This window comes from Narcine bancroftii, chromosome 5, assembly GCF_036971445.1.
Source record: "Narcine bancroftii isolate sNarBan1 chromosome 5, sNarBan1.hap1, whole genome shotgun sequence".
Classification (NCBI taxonomy): Eukaryota; Metazoa; Chordata; class Chondrichthyes; order Torpediniformes; family Narcinidae; genus Narcine; species Narcine bancroftii.
The window spans coordinates 92,034,755-92,057,542 of record NC_091473.1 but is presented as its reverse complement, the minus strand read 5'-3'; the positions used below and the strand labels follow the sequence as shown (position 1 = coordinate 92,057,542).

Sequence of the window (22,788 nt, the reverse complement as noted above, 5' to 3'; positions counted from 1 at the left end):
ATGCCTCTGTTTTCAATATGGTGGTGAAAGATAGTATGCTACAGTTGTGGTACTTGTGGGTATATATGCAAATCGATGTAAATTTGCCATATTACAAAGAATTAAATCACATCTAAGAACACCAGTAACTTTCTGTCATTGATGTCACCTGACTGGCCCAAGAATCCAAGGCATTACTTCTCCATTGAAGCTGAAATAGGGAGATGTATTTTTAAAACCATTTATTTAGATACAAATTATAAATTATAGATATAGACACATACATGGCACAAAGTTGCCCATTTTAATTACACATCAATTTCAAAAGTTTGATCATTAAGAAATAAAATTATTATTTGTAAACACAAAGATGAAGAAATTTTACACAAGTACTACCTTGTTGGTGAGAGCACCAGCCACTACGGCGACAAGGGAATTGGTTCTCACTGATCTATTTAAAGCAAAATTCATAGAGTGTAGCATTTTCTGGATCTATCTCCCACCCTGATATCCCTTGGGAATTCTACAAACTGACATGATTTGATAACTTCCTGGTGGCTTACATGCAGTATTAGAATAAGTGCAGATCAGGAGCCTGATGATGAAGATACCACTGCTAAAATTGGACAATGCCTGCAACACTGCTTTTCTCAGTCTCGTGCTGTTTAACCATAAGTTGTTACAACAATGACTGACTGGCTGCAAATTATATAGTCGATTAACAAGGTTTTAATCAGTGGAAAAGCAATTTCTTTCCTAATTGTCCAGCAAGATCCCATGTCAATCACCAGTAAGTACAGGCACCAGCCCCTTTGTTACAGGGGCTCCAGTGACAAAGAAAGTGTACTATATTTAAAATTTTTGTTCTTGATTATCCAAATAGTCCTTTGACATTGGATGTGGAGAAGGTTGAATTTGACTGTGATGATAGAATAGCTCATCAACATTCACTTTTGTATCACATTCATGAAAAACCACTACTTGGGCAAAGTGCAAGATGGTCTTTGATCCCAGTGAAACAATACCTCATCAAGGGATTTTGAAAATAGAAAGGAAGGGGAACTACTGTGAGGAAATTGACCCAAAAAAAAAGGCAAGATTTTATTGAACTATAACGACTACTCCATGCTCACTTCTACTCAGTAGAAAGTGGGGCACACTTCAGGAGTACATTCCTGCACTTACTTCAGATACCACATGGGGAGCAATTTGCAACCTGTTCCTTTCTCTTGAATCATTAACTTATATGAGCTGTGACTTCATTGCATGCCTGTTCTTGAAAGCAGGACAACAGAGGGATAGGAAAAAAAATAATTAAATCACCTGATGTTAATGATACTGATTCATATTCAACAAATCAGCTAACAGTGGTCATCAGATGGGGATGGAAGTTAATCTAGCAGTGTCATTTTGCCTGAATAGCCTATCTACATTAATTATTTAAGCTTTATAAGGCAAGTTGTATTTTGCATTTTGCACTGCAAAATTTAGCCTGGATAGTAAAATTCATCTGTGAATGTGTTTGCCAAGAGTCAACATCTTTGGGCAAGGAGGAGTTTCCTTAAAACACAAAAAAAAATTTAAAACAAAGTTTGTCATTCAAGTGACATATAACTATCCTATATCACATCCAGTTAGCGAGATGGCATCTTTGATAACTAGAGTATGTTACAGGTGGTAACATCAAATCTCAATTGAAATAATATATTTTGTATTAACCTACCATTGCATACTTCAGAATTACCTTTAAACATTGGACAGACAAGAGCTAAAGATCCTTTTTCCCTTGTTGGCATTAAAATTAAAATACACATCATCTTACTTAGTTGTGGGTTCATCACAATTTTTTGCCCTGATTTTATCATGGTCTGTCTTTGACCTTGATGCTGAATGGCTGATGGAATTTCAATTAGGAATGTACTTGCCTCTCAACATTTGGCTCCACTGAAACCCGTGTCAGGGAAGTGGGAAACTGTCAGGGGAGGAAAGAAAAAAGCGAGAAAAATGGAGAGCACACCAGTGACTATCCCTCTCAGCAACAGTTATGTTGTGTTGGATTCTGTTGAGGGAGATGACCAGACAGAAGATGACCACAGGCACCAGGTCAATGGCAATGAGCCTGGCAGAGTGGTGCAAAAGAAAAGGAAAAGGAGAAATGCAGTAGTTATTGGAGACTCCATTGTCAGGGGTACAGACAGGAGGTTCTGTGAGCCAGATAAGTATACCTGCATGGTGTGCTGCCTCCCTGGTGCAAGGGTACGAGATATCACAAATCAGGTCCAAAATATTCTGAGAGGAGAGGGAGAGCAGCCTGATGTCTTGGTACATGTGGGTACAAATGACATTGACAAGAAAAGGGAGGTGGTAATGAAAAGGGATTACAGTGAGCTGGGACAAAAGCTGAAAGACAGGAACGCTAAGGTGGTGATCTCGGGATTACTACCTGTTCCAAATGCAAGTGATGAAAAGAATGTAAGGATAAGGAAAATGAACGTGTGGCTGAGGTGCTGGTGTACAGGGCAAGAATTTGGCTTCTTGGATCATTGGGATCTCTTTTGGGGAAGGCATGATCTTTACAAGAGGGACGGGTTGCACCTAAATCCAAAAGGTGGCAACATTTTGGCAAATATGTTTGGTACAGCAGTGGGGCAAGGTTTAAACTAATTTGGCAGGGGTATGGGAACCAGAGTGATAGGGAAAAGGGTAGGGAAGATAAAGTAATGGCCAGGAAAAGTAAAATAGGAAAAGTAATATTGTGAGGAGAAAGTAAAAAAATCAGATGGTGAGGTGAGTTTTCGGGTCAATGATAGTCTTAAGAAAATTACAAAGAAAAATAATGGGCAGAAAAATCAAAAGAAAAGGTTACAGAAGTCACTAAATATTAAAAGGACAAAGAGCATAAGGGCACTTTATCTGAATGCCCGCAGTATTAGAAATAAGGTTAGTGAACTTGAGGCGCAAATCGGTACCCATGCCTATGATTTGGTAGCCATCACAGAAACATGGCTAAAGGTGACCCTAAATGGGAATTAAACTTTCAAGGGTATCAGGTGGTGCAAAGAGATGGACAGGATGGTAAGGGAGGTGGAGTTGCACTCTTAATCAAAGATGAGCTCCAGGCAGTAGTGAGGAATGATATAAGATCTAAAGAGCATAATGTTGAGTCCATTTGGGTAGAGATAAAGAATAACAAAGGGAAAAAATTATTGGTGGGTGTTATCTATCGCCCACTAAATAACAATAGTTTAGTGGCACAGGAAATAAATAGAGAGATAAGTGAGGCATGTAATAATGATACGGCAGTAGTCATGTGGGACTTTAACTTCCACAAAGATTGGGAAAATCAAGTTGGTCGTGGGAGTCTGGAAGAGGACTTCATAGAATGCATCCGCGATAGCTTTCTTGAGCAGCATGTTAAGGAACCAACAAGAGAAAATGCTCTCCTGGATCTAGTGTTGTGCAATGAGATAGGTAGAGTAAATGATGTAATTCAAGAGACCATCTGGGAAATAGCGATCATAGTATGATTGAATTTCTCATTCAGATGGAAGGGGAAATAGTTAGATCTAAAACTAATATATTATGCTTAAATAGGGGTGACTACCATAGGATGAGGGAGGAATTGGGCAGAGTGGACTGGGAGCACAGGCTAATTGATGAAACAGTTGAGGAACAGTGGAAGATTTTCAAAGAAATATTTTGTAATGCTCAACAAAAATATATTCCGGTCAGGAAAAAGGGCAGCAAGGGAGGGAAAAATCAACCATGGTTAACAAAGGAAATAAAGGAGAGTATAAAATTGAAGGCGCAGATGTACAAAGCTGCAAAGAGCAGTGGGAAACTGGAAGGCTGGGAAAACTTTAAGAGACAACAAGGGGTTACAAAGCTGGTAATAAGAAATGGGAAAAAAGATTATGAAAGTAAATTGGCACAAAATATAAAAACAGAAAGCAAAAAATTTTATAAATATATAAAACGGAAAAGGGTGGGCAGAGTTAACATTGAAGGATGAGAAAGAAAAACTGGTAGCAAAAAATGAGGAAATGGCCGAGGCATTGAACAAATATTTTGTGTCAGTCTTCACGGTGGAAGACACGTCCAGCATGCCCAAGTGTGGAGTTAAGGATGCGATAAAATAGTTGTTACAAAGGAAGTAGTGATGGAGAAACTAATGGGACTAAAGCCAGACAAATCACCTGGTCCTGATGATATGCATCCAAGGGTTCTGAAGGAAATGGCAGAAGTTATAGTTGATGCATTGGTGGTCATATACCAAAATTCCTTGGATTCTGGGCAGGTCCCGGCAGACTGAAAGACAGCAAGTGTCACGCCACTTTTTAAGAAGGGATGTAAGCAGAAGACTGGAAATTATCGGCCAATTAGCTTGATGTCTGTAGTTGGAAAAATGCTTGAAGCTGTCATTAAAGATGAAATAGTGAAACTTTTGGAACTTAAGGGTTCAATCAGGCAGACGCAGCATGGTTTTAGAAAGGGAAGATCTTGTTTGACAAACTTGTTAGGATTCTTTGAGGATATAATGGGTGCGGTGGATAGAGGGGAACAGGTTGATATTGTATATTTGGATTTCCAGAAAGCGTTTGATAAGGTGCCACACAAGAGACTTATCAGTAAGTTACAGGAAAGTGGAGTCCGGGGAAGTATATTGGCCTGGATTGAAAATTGGTTGTGTGACAGGAGGCAGAGAGTCAGGATAAATGGGAGTTTTTCAGGTTGGCAGAGAGTGGTAAGTGGGGTGCCGCAGGGGTCAGTGTTAGGCCCACAACTGTTCATCATTTACATTGATGACTTGGAGGAGGGGACAAAATGTGGTGTAGCCAAGTTTGCGGATGACACCAAATTGAGTGGAAGAGCAAATTGTAATGAGGATGTGGAGAGTCTGCAGAGGGATATAGTTAAGCTGGATGAGTGGGCAAAGGTCTGGCAGATGGAGTACAATGTTAGTAAGTGTGAGGTTATCCACTTTGGCAAGAAAAATAAAAGAGCTGAATATTATTTAAAGAGTGAAAAACTACAGCATGCTGTTGTGAAGAGGGACTTGGGAGTGCTTGTGCATGAATCGCAAAAAGTTAGGTTGCAGGTGCAGCAGGTTATTAAGAAGGCAAATGGAATGTTGGCCTTCATCGCTAGAGGAATTGAATTCAGGAGTAGGGAGGTAATGTTGCAACTGCATAAGGTACTGGTGAGACCGCACCTGGAGTACTGTGTCCAGTTCTGGTCTCCATATTTGAGGAAGGATATACTGGCTTTGGAGACGGTCCAGAGGAGGTTTACTACGTTGATCCCTGGGATGAAGGGGTTGACTTATGATGAAAGATTAAATCGTCTAGGATTGTATTCGCTCGAGTTCAGAAGAATGAGAGGAGATCTTATAGAAACATATAGGATTATGAAGGGTATGGATAGGATAGATGTAGGAAGGTTTTTTGAGCTGGCCGGGGAAACTAAAATGAGAGGACACAGTCTCAAGATTTGGGGGAGTAGATTTAGGACAGAGATAAGGAAAAATAGTTTTCCCCAGAGAGTAGTGAACGTTTGGAATTCTCTAACCAGGGAAGTGGTTGAGGCTGCCTCATTAAACATATTTAAAATTCGGTTAGATAAATTTTTACATGATCGAAGAATTAGAAGATATGGGGAGAAGGCAGGTAGGTGGAGTTAGGTCATAAATTAGATCAGCCATGATTGTATTGAATGGCGGAGCAGGCTCGATGGGCCATTTTTGGCCTACTCCTGTTCCTACTTCCTATGTTCCGATGAAACCAATAATACTCAGAAGAGATAGCTGGTGATTAATTTGAAAGAAAGTGGTGAAAAAGAGAAATGTTCCATTTTTTAAACTTGATTCAGAAAGTGTATGGAATGATTCAATGGAATAGAATATTCCTGAAGTTAACTCATGCTGTTTGGGTCAGAGTGTGAGAGATTTGCTACTTATCTATCTGACCTTAGAGTGCTATTCCCCAACTTTCATTGCCATTGCCTTTAAGAACCACAATATTTATTTTATTTAAAAGGTGCTTAGCATCTGCTTTTGAAAACAACATATACTATATAGTTTATAGCCTAGATGGCATGTCATAGTAAGAATATTGCAAAATCAGTAGACAAGCATATCCAATGCCTAGCAGAAACTCTTCATAGATATCCCAATTAAATAATTTTATGCACTGCAAAATGTTTGGAATAAAATTATGAAGATAAAAAGCATCTCAATGAAAAGCAGTTAAAAGACGACCTGACAAATAACTATTCCATATCACATCCAGTTAGCTGAATAGTGTATTTGATGACAAGAGTATATCACAGACTGACCACATAAAGTCACCAATTGAAATAATACACTTTGTAATTTAGAATAATTTTAGTAAACATTCAACTGTCTGTATTTTGTTTAAATAACATTTGGCTAATAATACTATAAGGCTTTAGCAGTGGCAATACATGCTTACATTTAGGAGAAAAAAATGATCTGGAATCGTTAAATAAAAAGCATAAATTTCAAGGAAAATACACTACAATTTATTTTTGCCTGTAAACCTTCCACATAGATGGTTCAACTTGATCTCAATGATTCCTCAATGTTAAAGGGCTGGATACTGGCACTCTTGTCTGTTTCTGTCCCAGAAAATGTGTGCAAGATTCCCTTAGTCCTGAAGAAAAAAAAATATATATTCAGAAAGAAATGATCATCATATACTCCCTTCAGCCCACATTGCATTTTAAATCACAGTAGCCTATATGCATTTTAAATCACAGTAGCCTATACCCTGATTGAAATAAACTGAACAGTAATGGCATGATTCCTAGAGTCCATAGACTAAGCTTCTTCAACTAATATATTAGAGATAGGACAGGAAGCAGCAGGTTAATAAAAGGCAGGCAAGAAAAGTATTAAAAACCAAATGCTGTAGGCATCTTGAGAATGCGCAATCCAAACTTTGTCAAAGCCTTGGTGCCAAACAAACAATACAAGTATATTGCTCATAATAAAAAAAATATTATTTAGCCCTATTTTAACCCAATCCACACATCTTAATTGGAGTCAACAGAGTATAAAATCTAGAAAATGTTAAGAAAAATATCTGAACCTTCCCCAGCATTTTGGCTTAAAACAGAAGTGTTGGGTAATTGAGTCATCTAAAGTAATTAATCTTTGCCATGTGCTGAGCCAAAGATAAACTGCCAAGGTTTTTTAAAAAATGTGAATACATCCAAAAAAGTTAAAAAAAACACTAAGGCATGTTACCTCTGTTCCAGATGTAGCTGCAGTTAGTTGTGTTCCTCTGGGAGTAAGGTTAAACATTGGGTTCAAATCAGACAGAATGGAAAATGGATGAAGAAAGGAATGGGGAGAATAATACGAATGGGAAGAAGAGAAACAAAATGAGCAGCAAAGGAGAGAGAAGAAAAGAGATTAAAGGGAGAAAGTGATCAGGGCGAAACTGGGAGAAACCTGGAGGGGTGATTGTGGAAGGTCAAGAGGGAATCCAAGAGGAGAGATGAGGATGAACAGTGATGCAAAGGGCAGAGGAAGGCAAGATAACAGGCAGTAATCTGATTCTCTTCCTTGTCTCAATTAGGCCGGAGAAAATGTGACATGGGTCAACAAAATAAACATCTTACTGGTATTGTAAAACTGTAAGAAGATGGCTGTGGATAAGAATTCATACCAGACAAGAGTGTAGTTGACTCTGTGCATGGATGGGAGGTAGATCAATTGCTTCCTTTCCAGGAAATGAAGAAAGCAGAGTTGGGAAATTTTAATGGACTGTAGGTTAGAATGCCATGACTCATTCATTGATTTTAATATGTTGAACACATTGTGACTCTTGGTGCTTGTTTCATTTGGCTTCATGCAGAAGTAGCCAATCATCTCCCAGTTTACCCTCCCTGTCCTTTCTCAATTTGTCATGCTCCACACAGATCACTCTCCAACTCCTTTTGTTATTTTTCTCAGCTTCCTAGGGTGATCAGTTAGTTTGTTGTTCCAATCAATATTTCAAAGTTTGGTAGAGAGAAGAAGAAAAAGGGAGGGACTGATGTTGAATGATGGAGTGGTTCAGACACTGCTCTTCCACTTCCAAGACTTGGACTCCATGCATCCAGACTGATATGGCAAAGGTTTTCTTTTCTGATGTAGAAATCTCCACATGAAGCAGAGCACAACAAACAAACAAAAAACAAAAAATAGCAGTTTTCTGGTGGTAGCCATTTGCTGGGCCACATCCAGTTAAGGCACAGGTAATACTGTACCCATGATATTTTCCTTCATTTTCCAACTGGAAAACGAGTGCCAAAGGACCAATGCTTAACCCACATTGGTCATAAGTTTGCATTTTAATTTGTACCAAAATGATAGTTCCCCACTCATGCTGAAGTACACTAAGCTCTGACAGAATGTACTCTCAGCTGCAGTACACTACATTCCAACACATTTTCTCTATCTGGGTTGTGTCACAACTGAAAAATCAGTGAAGCAGTGCCAACACAAGGCTGAAGCTGGAAGCCACAAAGACGCTACAGTTTTCTTTCTGGACTGTGTCCAGACCAATTTGCATCCTTAGTTAAGATTTAATGAATGTGTTCAATCTCAAAGAAGGCACTTTCCCCCCCCCCCCAAAGATACTTGCTTTCCCAGTTTAAAGTAACATTGCTTTAGCAAGTACCTAGAAAATCTTCTTTCAGTGATGCAAAAATGTATTACACAAATGTTGCTTTCAAAATTATTGAAAAGTCATCCTCTTTTCTGCAGTGGAACAGGTAATATCAAGAAGTGATTTGTTTACAAGCTGTAGAGTCTCCTTCTCGCCTTTGGGAATTTCAATCAACTATTCTTTGTTAGGGCACCAAGATTTGCCAAAGATTTTAATTAGTTAAAGTGGTACATGGTAGAGTTCTAAGCAACACAGATTAATAAAATCCCATATCTAAATCAATATGCAATTTAATTTGACTGACTTCAGACAGAAGAGCAAGGAGAAAATTCTATTATTGGTCTTAGTTTATTCAATTTGAAAAACCAAAGATTCTGGTTTTGACCATTAACCAGTGAATCCTGCTGAACAAGGAACTGACATGGAACTGGGAGTGAAGATGGGACTGAGTTAATATGTGAAGCTCACAGAGTGGAATAAAATACAGGAACAGTATTGTTTCCACTCCTTTCCCCTCTGTTTCCATCCTTTTTCTCTGTTTCATTAAACCTAAATGTCTTTATTTTTTCCAGGGCCTCAAGCAACTGGCTAAAAATCATCAAGGAAAATAAATGTTAAAAATTCAAGAGGAAATACTTTTTGCAATTTCCTCCATACAATCTGGTAAATCATCAGAACCTGATGGGTACACTGTGGAATTTTATAAATCCTTTTCCAAACTGCTTGTGCCCGGACTAGGTTCTGTGCTTAATGACTCATTTAAACAAGTAAATCTTCCAACATCTCTTAATGAACCTTGTATTTCTCTTATTCTGAAAAAGGGAAATGATCAATTTGAATGTGCTAGATACAAAGATTTTGACTAAAATATTGACCCATAGATTGGAGAATATTTTACCATTAATCATTTCTGAAGATCAAACCAGTTTTATTTTTATTTTAATATGGAACATTTATTGAATATTTTATATTTACCTCCCATTCCTGTTGCTGAATGTGTTCTTTCTTTAGATGTAGAGAAGGCTTTTGATTGGGTGGAATTTGGTTATTAAATTGCCACTTTGGAAAAATTTAATTATTATATTTATGTCCCAATGCCTCAATTCATACTATTTCACAACAATCAAAACCTTTTAATTTTCAACAGGGTACTTGTCAAGATTGCCTTTAAATCCATTACTTTTTGACTTGGTATTAGAACCTCTAGCAATTGCTCTTCATGAAAGTAGAGATTTTATAGGGATCCATAGGAATGCCATTCAACACAAGGTTTCCTTATATGCAGATGATCTTTTAACTTTTTGTATCGAATCCAGATGTTTCTTTACCAAACATATTAGCTTTGCTTTATCATATTAGTTATTTTTTCTGCATACAAGTTGAATCTGCATAAAAGTTAACTTTTACCTTTAAATGGTTTTATCCCAAGATATTCTAATTTTCCTTTTAAGATTGTGAAGGATCAATTTACCTATATTGGCATTACAATTACTAGGGGCTTTAAATATCATTTTAAGGACATTTTTTCTACTTTATTAAATCAGGTCAAATTATTGCTATTGAGATGGTCACCTTTATCTTTTTCCATGATAGGTTGCATCAATTTCATTAAAATGAATATTTTACCTAAATTTTTATATTTTTTCCAATTTTTACCAATTTTCATTCCCAAATCCTTTTTTTTTTGACTCATTGGATTTGATTATATCTTCCTACATATGGCAAGGAAAACGCCCCTGCTTAAATAAAGCTCATCTTCATAAAAGTTAAAAGGAACTGTGGACTGGCATTACCTAATTTTAGATTTTATTATTGGGAAGTCAATATATGTAATTTGCTTCTTTTGTTACCCTTCGATAATGTACTTGACCACCCTTCATGGGTAGAAATGGAACTAAGTTTTACTAAAAGTGCTTCTATGATGGCAGTTCTAGTGTCTTTTATTTTTAATCTTCTTTATATAAACTAACTGATTATCCAATAATTAGACATAGTTTGATTTACAACTTTCTCATAAAGGTTTAACACCTCTTATTTATAATAAATTATCTGATTTAAGTATAGTCTTGTTAGTTATAATCAAGAACGACTGGGAGCAGGATTTGAATCTTTCATTATCAGATGAGGTTTGGGATTTTATTTGTAATCTGTTTAATACAACCTCCTTTTGTTAATGACACTGTTTGTTACAATTTAAATGGTCCATGGAGTACATATGTCTCAAGTTAAATTGTCTCATTTTTATTCAGATATAAATCCTCAATATGACAAATATAAAATTGGTGAAGCTTCTTTGGCTCACATGTTCTGGACTTGCCCTAGTTTATAAAATTTTTGGAAGGATATTTTTAAAACATTATCAGTGATTCTCAAGTTTAAATTAGAACCTTGCCCTTTAATTGCTCTATTTGGGTCATTTCAAGATGATGACATATTATTGACTTCAACTCAAAACCAAATTTAATCCTTTATATCATTGATAGCCTGATGTGCAATTTTGATTAAATGGAAAGATAATACTCCACCTACACATACACAATGGTTAAGCACTATTATGTCTTGTTTTAGAAAAAATTAGATATGCCATCAAAGATTCAAATATTAACTTTCAAATGACATGGGGCCCATTTATGGACTATTATCACAATCTTAAGAATTAGGGTTGTTCTGAAACATTGCTGCTGTGCTGTCCATTTCCAAATAGTTGTCACTTGATTCCTACGTGTTAACTTTTAACCTTGCTTAGTGGTAGGGGATTTTGATTTTTTTCTTTTGGGTTTTTTTGTGTGATTAATTCTATTTTTTAATATGATTATGCTCTGGATTAATTTTTTATCATGAGAAGTCTTTTTAGTAATAATATGTTTTTCCCTTTTGAATCTTATAGCACAATATATAACTGTACTGTTTAAATATTTATAATGTATAATATAAACACCAATTTTAAAAAAAGAAAAAAAAAGGATAAAATAATAGGGCTGATGAACAGGCCTCCTGTATAGCCGCAGCAGAGGTGAGGAGAACCTGATCCAAGGTGAACCCACACAACGCAGTGGGACCAGACAACATACATGTTCGGATTCTGAAGGACTGTGAAGACCATATGACGGACGTCTTCAGAGACATCTTCAACACCTCAATGCAGCAGTCTGTCATTCCCACAGGGTTCAAGACAGCCACCATCATCCTGGTACCCAAGAGGGCAACAACAGGTCTCAATGACTACTGCCCTGTGGCACTGACCTCAACCATTGTGAAATGCTTTGAGCATCTGGTGATGGAACACATCAATGCACACCTCCCAGGAGACACTAAACCTATTTAAATTTGCGGATAGAAGAAGCCATTCCACAGATTATGCTATAGCCTTGTCCCTTCTCTCTGTCCTGACCCACCTGGACAACAATGCCTCATATGCCAGGCTGCAGTTCATTGACTTCAGCTTGGCATTTAATATGATCGTTCCCCAGAGACTGGTGAAGAAGCTGTCCTTGCTGGAACTTGATTCTGGACTTCCTAACTGAAAGACCATGGTCTGTCCTGATTGTAGCAGAACATCCAGTACTGTCACGCTGTGTATTGGAACACCTCAGGCTGTGTACTCACCCGCTCCTGTTCATGCTACTCATCCACAACTGCATCCAACAGTGTCATCAATTTGCAGATGACACAACAGTAGTTGGCCTCATCAGTCCCTCTCCGGAGAAGAGGTGGAAAATCTCGTGAAATGGTGTGAGAGTAATAACCTGAGTTTCAACGTGGACAAGATGAAGGAGATAATCATATATTTCAGGAGGACCAGGAATGACCATCCTCCAATACACATCAACAACTCTATAGTAGTGAGAGTGGAGAGCACCAGAGAACTCCTTGAAGTTCACTTAACTGGTGACCTATCGTGGATGCTCAACATCTCCTTACTTACTCACTTGACAGAAGTTCAATTGATAGTGTCCTGGCCAGCTGCATCACCCTGTGGTGCAGTTTCTGCAGAGAAAGGGATCTGAGATCAATCCACAGGAACATAAGAGTGGCAGAGAGGATCACTGGAGTCTCCCTCCCCTCCATTGATGTATCTACCACGACCGTTGTCTGAAAAGGGCATGCAAAATCATTGAGGAACCCTTCCACCCAGTACACAGCATCTTTCAGCTGGTCCCATCAGGAAAAAGTATCAGAGCCACCACCACCAGGCTGAAGAACAGCTTCTTCCCACAGGCAGTGAGAATGCTGAACAACAAAAGGAACCATTCATTCTAACTATCCGAGACTCTCATATTCATGAATCGACATTTATTTATTTATTTATTTGTATTGACGAAATACTTGTCGTGCATATATATTGTCTGTGTGTATGTTATGACTGGTTGTATGTCTTTGGTTTTGCACCATGGACCGGAGATCGCTATTTCATCGTGCTGCACTTGTACAATCAAATGACAATAAACTTGTCTTGAATAGGTAAAAAATTACATAGGTTTAAAATGGTAAAATTAAATGTTCTCTGAAGTAGCACATAAACCTTTGGTGAAGATGGGATCAAATACTCAGCAGCAGAGTGTCTTGGTTGTGCTTTGCTCATAGCAGATATTTGAATAAAATTGTGTGAAACAGTAATAACGACACCCACTCATCATTGAGGTGACTCTCTTAAAGTGTCTCCTTTCTCTGCTCAGTCAATGACTTTATTTGCAAACTTTGGGGAGGGGCGAGGATTTATTATTTATAATGTTATTTTTTTGTCTTTTGGGCTGCTCCGTAGAGGGGGAGGAACTTGCAGATGCAGTCACGGATAACTGTTTTCAAAGAATGTGACTGAAAATAAAGTAAAATGCTTTAAGGTTAATATATTCATGCCAAGTGAAGTTGGTCCAGGATAGTACTTTTGCTTTTTGTCTTTTAAACTATTTATTCTTAATGTGGGTGCATTAGTTCATAGTTAGACTTTGTAAAAGTAAGTCTCAAGCAAATACACTAATCTGGCATCTGCCAATCCCCATAAATGTCACATACCAGGGGTTTTATTGAACTTCCTTTTTGGATTCACATGGTAAACACAAATTGGGAGTTTTTGCCAGTGGATTGTGTCCTCGAATCACTCCTTCCAAAGTAATAGCTCACAAGTCTGCAGAAAAAAAAACACACTCTGAAGGAGGAACTTCTCAGAACCTAAAAGAGGAAACAAGCACAAGGGTGATTTTTTGTTTTGTGCGTGTGGATGTAAAAAACTGAAATAAAAACTGGAAATGATGAAGATACTCACTTTGAAGATGTTGAATCCAGAAGGCTGTAATGTACTTTGCCAGAAGGTAAGATGCTGTGTTTGACGTCTGCACTGAGCCACCTGATCTCGAACAGCATGTTACTGACTTTTCACTCAATGCTGACTTCAGCAATTTCAAACCATGACCATGCCCAGCATTTTCTGTTTTCACTTCAGACTTACACATCCAGTTTTCCCAGTGCTGACAACTTCACCTCCTGTAGAGAGATCTCTTCCTCTCGTACCACCATCACCACCCTCTTTCAGTTTCCAGCACTATCTCTTCTTCCTTTCACTTCATTCATTGTTTCCACTCCTTTCCCCTCTGTTTCCATCCACTTTTCTCTGCTTCATTAAACCTAAATTTCTTTATTTTTCCCATGGCATCAACCTGAAACATGTTTTCTCACTTGGGCTCACTGCCTCCATTCAGACTGTATTCATCAATGTTATATGAAAATCAAGATATATTCCACATCCTAAAATACCCTAGTCTCTGACAAAACAAAGCAGCTCTCCCCATCATATTTACGCTCATTTTACACAAGGGAATTAATGAAATTCATTACATCAACCTGTTTAGTAGCTACTTATCTTGTAGAGTGACCTTGCTCTCTGATATGCTTATACAGCTTGGGCAATCTACAGCAGGCACCTCAAGGTACTGGGAAGTTACTACTGTCTACTGAAAAATCCTATGGAAAGAGAAGTGAACCAATTCAGTATCCTCTCCCAGGCCAACATCTGCAGCTTGGAATTTTGGTCACTCACTTGATTCTGTGAAGTTGGCCATTTCACTCACATGCTCCATACCAATCTCCCCATTCAAACCCTGTTATTGGATGACATTACCAGATTGTAGGTGCACACCTTAAAGCAATGAAACATCCTCACTGATTTCTAGAAGTCTTGGTCCAATCACCACTGAAAGTGAAAAAGGAGTATTTGTTAGGAATTGATAACCCAAGACCATGCACCAGAAGCACAATGAAGCCCCATGTAAGCAGTAAACCTTTTTCACAAGCTAATAATCCATCTGCCCTTTCAACACCTCTTGTCCCATCTGTGAAAGAAACTGTGGTTCCCATACTGTCCACATTTATTATTTTTTATTGAATTTTTTTTTAGTTACTCACAAAACCAGAGCAGAAGGACACCATGTATAATCGTGGTATTATCTATGGCCTTTAATGTGATCAGTAGGCCAATGGTTTTGGAACTGAACTACCAATCCCAGTTATTTGTGGGTAGCCAGGAAAGATGCCTTAGTCAAAATGAAATTAATGGAAACCATGGGAAAAGAGCCAAACTTCATATCCAATGGAGATATGACTGATGAAAATGGTCATCCAAGGATGGACATCAGTCGCAAGATATCTAGATATGAGTTCCTCAAACATCTGTGGTTTCGTGCATAATCTTTACTATGTCATGAGGTCTGTATGGAGCTCTTCTGAAACAATTTCGGAGTTCAGCATCATTAATAACACCTATACTGATCCAATTCAAACAGCCCAATTTGCTAAGGGATGAGTAATATTTCTCCAATGAACTTCAGTTTATGACTCTAGTCCAGAGTAGACTATCTGAAGTATGTGTATAGTATTGATTTCCTTTTTGAAGAAACTAGGTCAGATAAGTTTTACAAGATGCAGACCTAAAATGGGCAGGTTGATTACGAGGAAATGTAAGGCAAGCTTGGCTTCTATCTGGTGGAGATTACTTAATTGAAATATGCATGGTTTTTAAGTGTCAATAATAGGATGGATGTGGTAAAGATATTTTCCCTATGGAAGAATTTATTTAAAAATAAGGTGTTACCTATTGAAAGCCGAGACAAGATGTTTTTTCTGTCAGGAGGTTATTAATGTTTAGAGCTATCTTCCTGCAAGGATGATGATGTAGATCTTTCAGATTTTTAATGATAAGGAAAATAGATGATAAGCAAGTGGGTAAAAGAATACTGCATGGTGACAAGAATATGGAGATGTATTTACAATCGGATACAGAGTGAGCAAGAGGGGAGTGTAGTCCACATCTCCAATTTTATTTGTTCATCTGTTCTCTCCTGGTTTTCAACAGAAATACCATCAAGAACTCCCTTCATTGTCAACGTTCTCATTTCGGCACTGAATGTAATTAAACCTAGAAACATAGAATCACAGAACATTACAGCATAGAAAAAGGTCCTTTGACGTTCTTGTCTGTGCCAAACTATTTTTCTGCCTAGTTCTATTTGTACCCAGTCCATAGCCCTTCATAGACCTCTCATCCATGTACCTGTCAAAATTCACATTGACCACTTCAGCAGGCCGCTCATTCCACACTCCCACCACTCTCTGTGTGAAGTTCCCCTTAATGTTCCACCTAAACTTTTCCCTTTTCACCCTTAACCCATGTCCTCTCATTTGTATCCCACCTACACTCAATAGAAAAAGTCCATCTATATTTACTCTGTCAATAACCCACGTCATTTTAAATACCTCTATCAAATCTCCCCTCATTTTTCTACAATCCAGGAATAAAGTCCTAACTTGTTTAAACTTTCCCTGTAACTCAGTTCCTGCATCCAGGCAACATCCTAGTGCATCCTCTCTCTTCTCTTTCTATCTTATTGATATCTTTCCTGTAGTTAGATGACCAAAACTGCACACAATACTCCAAAATTAGCCTCACTAATGTCTTATACAACTTTACCATAACATCCCAATTCCTGTAGTCAATACTATGATTTATTAAAGCCAATATGCCAAAAGCTCTCTTTACAACCCTATCCACCTGTGACACCACTTTCAGGGAATTAAGTAACTGTTTTCCCAGATCCCTCTGTTCAACCTCACTCCTCAGTGCCCTACTATTCACTGAGTACATTCTTTCTTGGTCTGTCCTTCCAAAATGCCACACCTCACACTTATCTGCATTAAATGCTATCTGCCATTTTTCAACTCATTTTTCCAGCTGGTCCAGATCCCTCTATAAGTTACTGTCCACACCTCGGTTGTTGCTATCAGCAAACTTGCTGAACCAATTTACCACAATATCATCCAGATCACTAATATCGATGACAAACAACAATAGTTTCAGCATCAATCCCTGAGGCCTCCGGTCTGAGAAACAATAAGCCACCACCACTCTTTGGCTTCTCTTGTATAAACTTCTCCATTTTATTACCTCACCATAAATACCAAGCTTCTGAACCTTCCTTACTAACCTCCCATGTGCCAAAGGCCATGTAGACAACATCCATAGCCTTTCCTTCATCAACTTTTCTGGCAACTGCCTCAAAAAACTCTACGAGATTTGCTAAACATGACCTACCACGCACAAACCAAGTTGACTATTCCTAACCAGTCCTTAACTAACCAAATATTTATATATCTGATCTCTTAGAACACCCTTCAATAATTTACCTACAACTGATGTCAGGCTCACCTGCCAATAATTTCCAGAGTTACTTTCGGAGCTTTTTTTTTAAAAAACATCAGAACAACATGAGCTACCCTCCAATCATCGAGCACCACACCTGTGGCTAAGGACATTTTAAATATTTCTGCAAGAGGCCCCTACAATTTCTACATGAGCCTCCCTCAAGGTCCAATGTAACATCTTGTCAGGCCCTTATTTGCTCTAAGACAACAAACATCTTCTCTTTAATCTGTATAGGTTCCTTGACCTCTCTGCTTGTTTTCCGAACTTCTCTTTACTCTGTGCTAGTTTTCTGAGTAAATACATGCAAAAAAAAATGAAATCTTGTAGCAGCAGCTACACTGCTACTGGAAGAACACACAGTCAGACGGGTTGAGCTCAGTGAGCAGAAAAACTGGTTTATTGCTGGCTGCCAGGCTGGACTTATACTCCCAGCCCGGACCTGGCTGAGAACCACGCTGGGGGGCGCCGATGTCACTCGGGCATCACATGGTCCCCCAGCACGGGCTTTTGAGCCCGGTGCGGAGAAGGGGAAACCACCGATGGCGCCATTTTGGCCGGCTGCCCCGCCGCATGGATTACAAGCGGGGCCGGTTCGCCTGCCTCGTGGCATGCCACCACACAGCCCCCTCCCCAGAATCAGCACCAATGTCCTTTTTAGCTGGGCAGCCTCACTTCTTGGGCTGGGCCACAATCACTGATTCGGTGGGGTCAAGGTGAGCTGGCCTCAGCCTGTCCACAGTAAACAGCTCCCGCCTGTCCACAGTAAACAGTTCCCGCCTGCCACCGATGTCCAGTGTGAACGTAGACCCTGAATGCTGGACAACCCTGTATGGCCCCTCGTAAGGTCTCTGCAGGGGTGCCGCGGGCGGGTTCCACTGAATAAAAACTTACTCTGCGGAGTGCAGCTTGCTGGGTATGTAAGATAGCCGTGAGCTGTGTCTGGGCAGTGGTAGGGGTGCAAATGAGTCCAAGTGGGCCTGGAGGTGGGGAAGTAGCTCATGCGGTGACTACTGGGGTTTGTGAGGCATGTTGATGAACTCACCAGGCAGTGCCAGCAGTGCGCTGTAGACCAGCTCAGCTGATGATGCCTGCAGATCCTTCTTGGCCATTGAGCAGATGCCCAGGAGAACTCAAGGCAGTTCGTCCACCCAGTTGGGACCAGTGAGTCAAGGCATAAGTGCCGACTTAAGGCAGCAGTGCAGAAGCTCGACCAGTCCATTGGCCTGAGGGTGATAGGCCGTGGTGTGGTGTAGCTCTATCCCCAACCTGTTGGCAAGCTGTGCCCAGAGCACAGAGGTGAACTGGGCACCCCAATCACTGATGAAGTGATTCGGAATGCCAAACCGGGCGACCCAACCATGCAACAGCGCTCGGGATCAGGAGTTCATGGAGGCATCCGTCATTGGGATCACCTTGGGCTGAGTGGTGTGGTCTACCACCGTGAACAGGTAATGGTTGCCCCGGGAAACTGGTAAGGGCCCGAATATGTCCACATGAATGTGGCTGAACCATTCAAGGACGTGCTCAAACTCTTGCACGGGCGCCCTGGTGTGCCTGTGCACCTTGGACATCTGGCAATGGGTGCATGTTCTGGCCCAGCCCGCAATCTGCTTCTGCAGCCCATGCCAGACGAACCATTCTGCCACCATACAGACTGTGGACCTGATGAACGGATGCAAAAGGTCGTGGATGTGATGGAAGACTTGCCTGCACCCCTGCTGGGGTACCACTGGCCGCGGGGTGCCCATGGAGACATCACACAGGACGGTGCCTTCGGCACTAGGAGTCGGGAGGTCTCTGAACCGTAGGCCCGTGATGGCAGTCCTGAAGGCTTGCGTCTCCTCGTCGGACTTCTGGTCCCGGGCAAGCTGGTTGAAGTCGAGGCCAGATGTTAGCGCGCAGATGGCTGGTCGTGAGAATGCATCGGCGACCAGGTTGTGCTTCCCTGCCTTGTGCCGAATGTCGGTGGTAAACTCTGACACGAAGGAGAGGTGACGCTGCTGGTGGGCCGACCAGGGATTATTTGCCATCACGAGCACCTGAGTGAGGGGTTTATGGTCAGGGAAGATGGTAAAAGTCCTCCCCTCCAAGAAATGCAACACTGCCAGGTACATGCCCAGTAACTCATGGTCAAAGGCTCTATACTTGCACTCTGGTGGACGGAGAAGCCGGCTAAAGAATGCCAGTGGCTTCCATTGTCCATTCACCTGCTGCTTCAGGACGGCACCGACAGCTGTGGCAGAGGCATCGACGGAGAGCGACATATGCAGGTTGGTGTGCGGGTGGGCAAGCATGGTAGCCTTCATGAGGGCGTTCTTGGTGGCCTTGAATGCAATGAAGGCCTCTGGGGTCCAGGTGAGCGTTTTGTGCTTCGCTGTGATGAGGGCGAATAGTGGCTGTATGATGAGCGCAGCTCCTGGGATGAATCAGTTATAGAAGTTGACCATACCCGCAAACCCCTGCAGCCTCTTGAGGTTGTTCGGGCATGGGAACTCATTGATAGCAGCGAACTTCATAGCGGCGGGCATGGCTCCTTCAGCCGTGATGGTATGGCCCAGGAACTGCATGGACTCTTTCCCGAACTGGCACTTGGCAGGGTTGATGGTGAGGCCGAAGTCAGCAAGCCAGGAGAAGAGGGCGCGCAGGTGGGCCTCGTGTTGCGCCCGATCCCTGCTGGCAATGAGGATGTCGTCCAAGTAAATGAAGACGAATCCATGTCCACTGAGTTCATGAGGCGCTGGAAGGTCTGAGCTGCGTTCTTTAGCCCAAATGGCATACGAAGGAATTCAAAAAAGCCGAAGGGGGTGATGATGGCCGTCTTGGGTATGTCCTCATGATGCACCGGGATTTGGTGATGCCCGTGCACCAGGTCAACCTTGGAGAAAACCCTCGCACCGTGCAGGTTGGCCATAAAGTCCTGGATGTGAGGGATGGAGTAACGATCATGAACTGTTGCCTCGTTGAGCTGTCAATAGTCTCTGCAGGGGCGCCAGCCACCAGAGGATTTCGAGACCAGGTGGAGCGGCGAGGCCCATGGGCTGTCGGAGTGCCATATGATCCCCAGATCCAGCAGATGTGAAAACTCTTCCTTCGCCACCTGGAGCTTGTCAGGCAGGAGCCTGCATGGCTTGTCGTGAACAGGTGGACCTTGGATGGGGATGTGGTGGAACACCCCGTGGCGTGGTGAGGCAGCGGAGAACTGTGGCCTAAGGAGGGCCGGGAACTTGTCCAGGATTCGCTGGAACTTGTCTCTGGGTGTGCTGATCATGTCCATTTGTGGCTGCTCTGAGCAGGAGGTGTCAAGGCAAATAGCCTGGAAATTCTGGGCATCAACCAGGCACCCACCAGGAGGCCATGGGTGAGGAGGAAGTCGACACCCAGGATGATGGTTGGAAGGGACGAGACAGTGAACCTCCATGAGAACTTTTGCCGGCTGATCTGGAAATGGACTGTCTTGTTCCCATACGTCCGGATCTGTGTTGCGTTGGCCACACGGAGGGGGGGTCCTCTAGGTCGGTTCCTGGACTCGATGGCCATGGCCGGGATGACGCTGATCTTGGCCCCAGTGTCGATGAGTAAATGCTGGCCACTCACTGAGTCCCGCAGGTAGAGGAGGCTGTGTTCTTGGCCAGCCACCGCAGCCATTAACAGTCGCCGGCCTGCTCGTTTCCCTAGAACGAGCAGGAGTGACGACACTTCTGAGCCTTGGCTCCCCAGCACTGGTGGTAGAAGCAGAGGCCCGGTGCGGATGCCATGCCCCTGGTTATGCTCCAGGTGGCCCCTGCAGGGGCCAGGTGTTCCACTGCAGCGCTAGGGGCAGGCTTGGCATGGTCATGCCCGTGCCTCATGATGTGCTGGACCACAGAGCCCTCTGGGAATTGCTCAAGCCATAGCACTTGGGCCTTCTGAGCAACCTTCCTCAGGTTGGTAAAGCTCTCTTGGGCCAGTAATGGCCGGATGTCATTGGGCAGACGGTCGAGGAAAATTTGCTCAAAGAGTGGGCAGTTGGTGTGATCTCCCATGAGCACGAGCATTTCGTCCATCAGCTCCACCGGGGACAGGTCCCCCAAGGCGTCGAGGTCCAGCATCTGAGCAGCACACTGATGCCTGGATAGTCCGAGGGATCCGGTGAGCACTCGCTTGATGGTCCCGTATTTGTCTTCAGCGGGCGAGTGCTGAATGAGGTGCAGCACACGTTTGGCGGTGGCCTGGTTCAGGGCGGCGACCACATGGTAAAATTTGGAAGTGTCGGATGAAATTTGGCGGAGGTGAAACTGAGCCTCCGCGTGGCCGAGCCAGGTCTCCAGCTCCTGAACCCAGATGTCAGGCAGCTTGATGGCTATAGCACTGATCCCAGGTTCGCTCATGTTGGGTTTAAAGACATTTGAACCAGTCGGGGTCACCAATTGTTGCGGCAGCTACACTGCTACTGGAAGAACACACAACCAGATGGGTTGAGCTCAGTGAGCAGAAAAACTGGTTTATTGCTGGCTGCCGGGCTAGACTTATACTCCTAGCCCGGTGCTGGCTGAGAACCGCGCTGGGGGGTGCCGACGTCACTCAGGCGTCACGTGGTCCCCCAGCGCGGGCTTTTGAGCCCGGTGCTGAGAAGAAGGGGAAACCACTGATGGCGCCATTTTGGCTGGCTGCCCCGCCGCGTGGATTAAAAGCGGGGCTGGTTCGCCTGCCTAGTGGCATGCCACCACAATCTCTCCATTTCTTTTGGTTCCAAATATAGCTGAGCACTCTCGTCTTCTGGGGACCAATTTTGTACTTTATTATTCTTTTTCTCTTAATACATCTGTAGAAACCCTTTGAAATTTCCTTTACATTATCTGCTAAAGCAAACTCATCTTCATTTAGCCTTCCTGATTTATTTATTGTTTTTTCTTGCATTTTTTAATACTCTTCAAGAACATCTTTTGCTCCTTGTTGCCTATACCTACTATACACCTCTCTCTCTCTCTTCTTCCGAACTAGATCCCCAACATCCCTCAAGAAGCAAGGTTCTGTATGCCTGACCGGAACATATAAACTTTGTACTCAAAATTTCACCTGTGAAGGTCCTCCACTTACCATGCAAATCCTTCCCAGAAAACAACTTAACCCAATTCACACATTCTAGATCCTTCTTTTCATCATAATTTGCTTTTCTGCAGTTTAGTATCTCAATCCAATGACCAGACCTATCCTTCTTTATAATTAACTTGAAATTTTAGCGGCTCACCGGAGGCTAAATAGAACTGGTTGGGGAGGTTCCGAGTGACGTCATGACATCACAATGCAATGACGTCATTTGGAACGTTCGGGGTTTTCAAAAGTTGCGTGTAACTGTTTGAGAAAACGACTTTTACTGAACTTCAACTCGACCACATCTGATCATTTTCTTGTTCTTCATTTTGCACTGCAACACAGCTGTTACACTGGGGGCTCTGATGGGCC

General features: G+C 41.8%; 1 long non-coding RNA gene across 2 annotated transcripts; it reads right to left on the bottom strand.

Moving 5' to 3' along the window:
* Positions 1–206: 206 nt before the first annotated feature.
* Positions 207–22,586, bottom strand: LOC138763712 (uncharacterized). Of its 2 annotated transcripts, none has more exons than XR_011357741.1 (4): positions 22,423–22,586; positions 13,918–14,841; positions 13,668–13,779; positions 207–6,650 (listed from the first exon to the last, which is right to left on the bottom strand). It is a non-coding gene; the product is annotated as an uncharacterized lncRNA (long non-coding RNA). The 2 variants fall into 2 exon arrangements; XR_011357740.1 differs by having other exon boundaries at positions 14,788–14,841.
* Between the last annotated feature and the right edge of the window lie 202 nt (positions 22,587–22,788).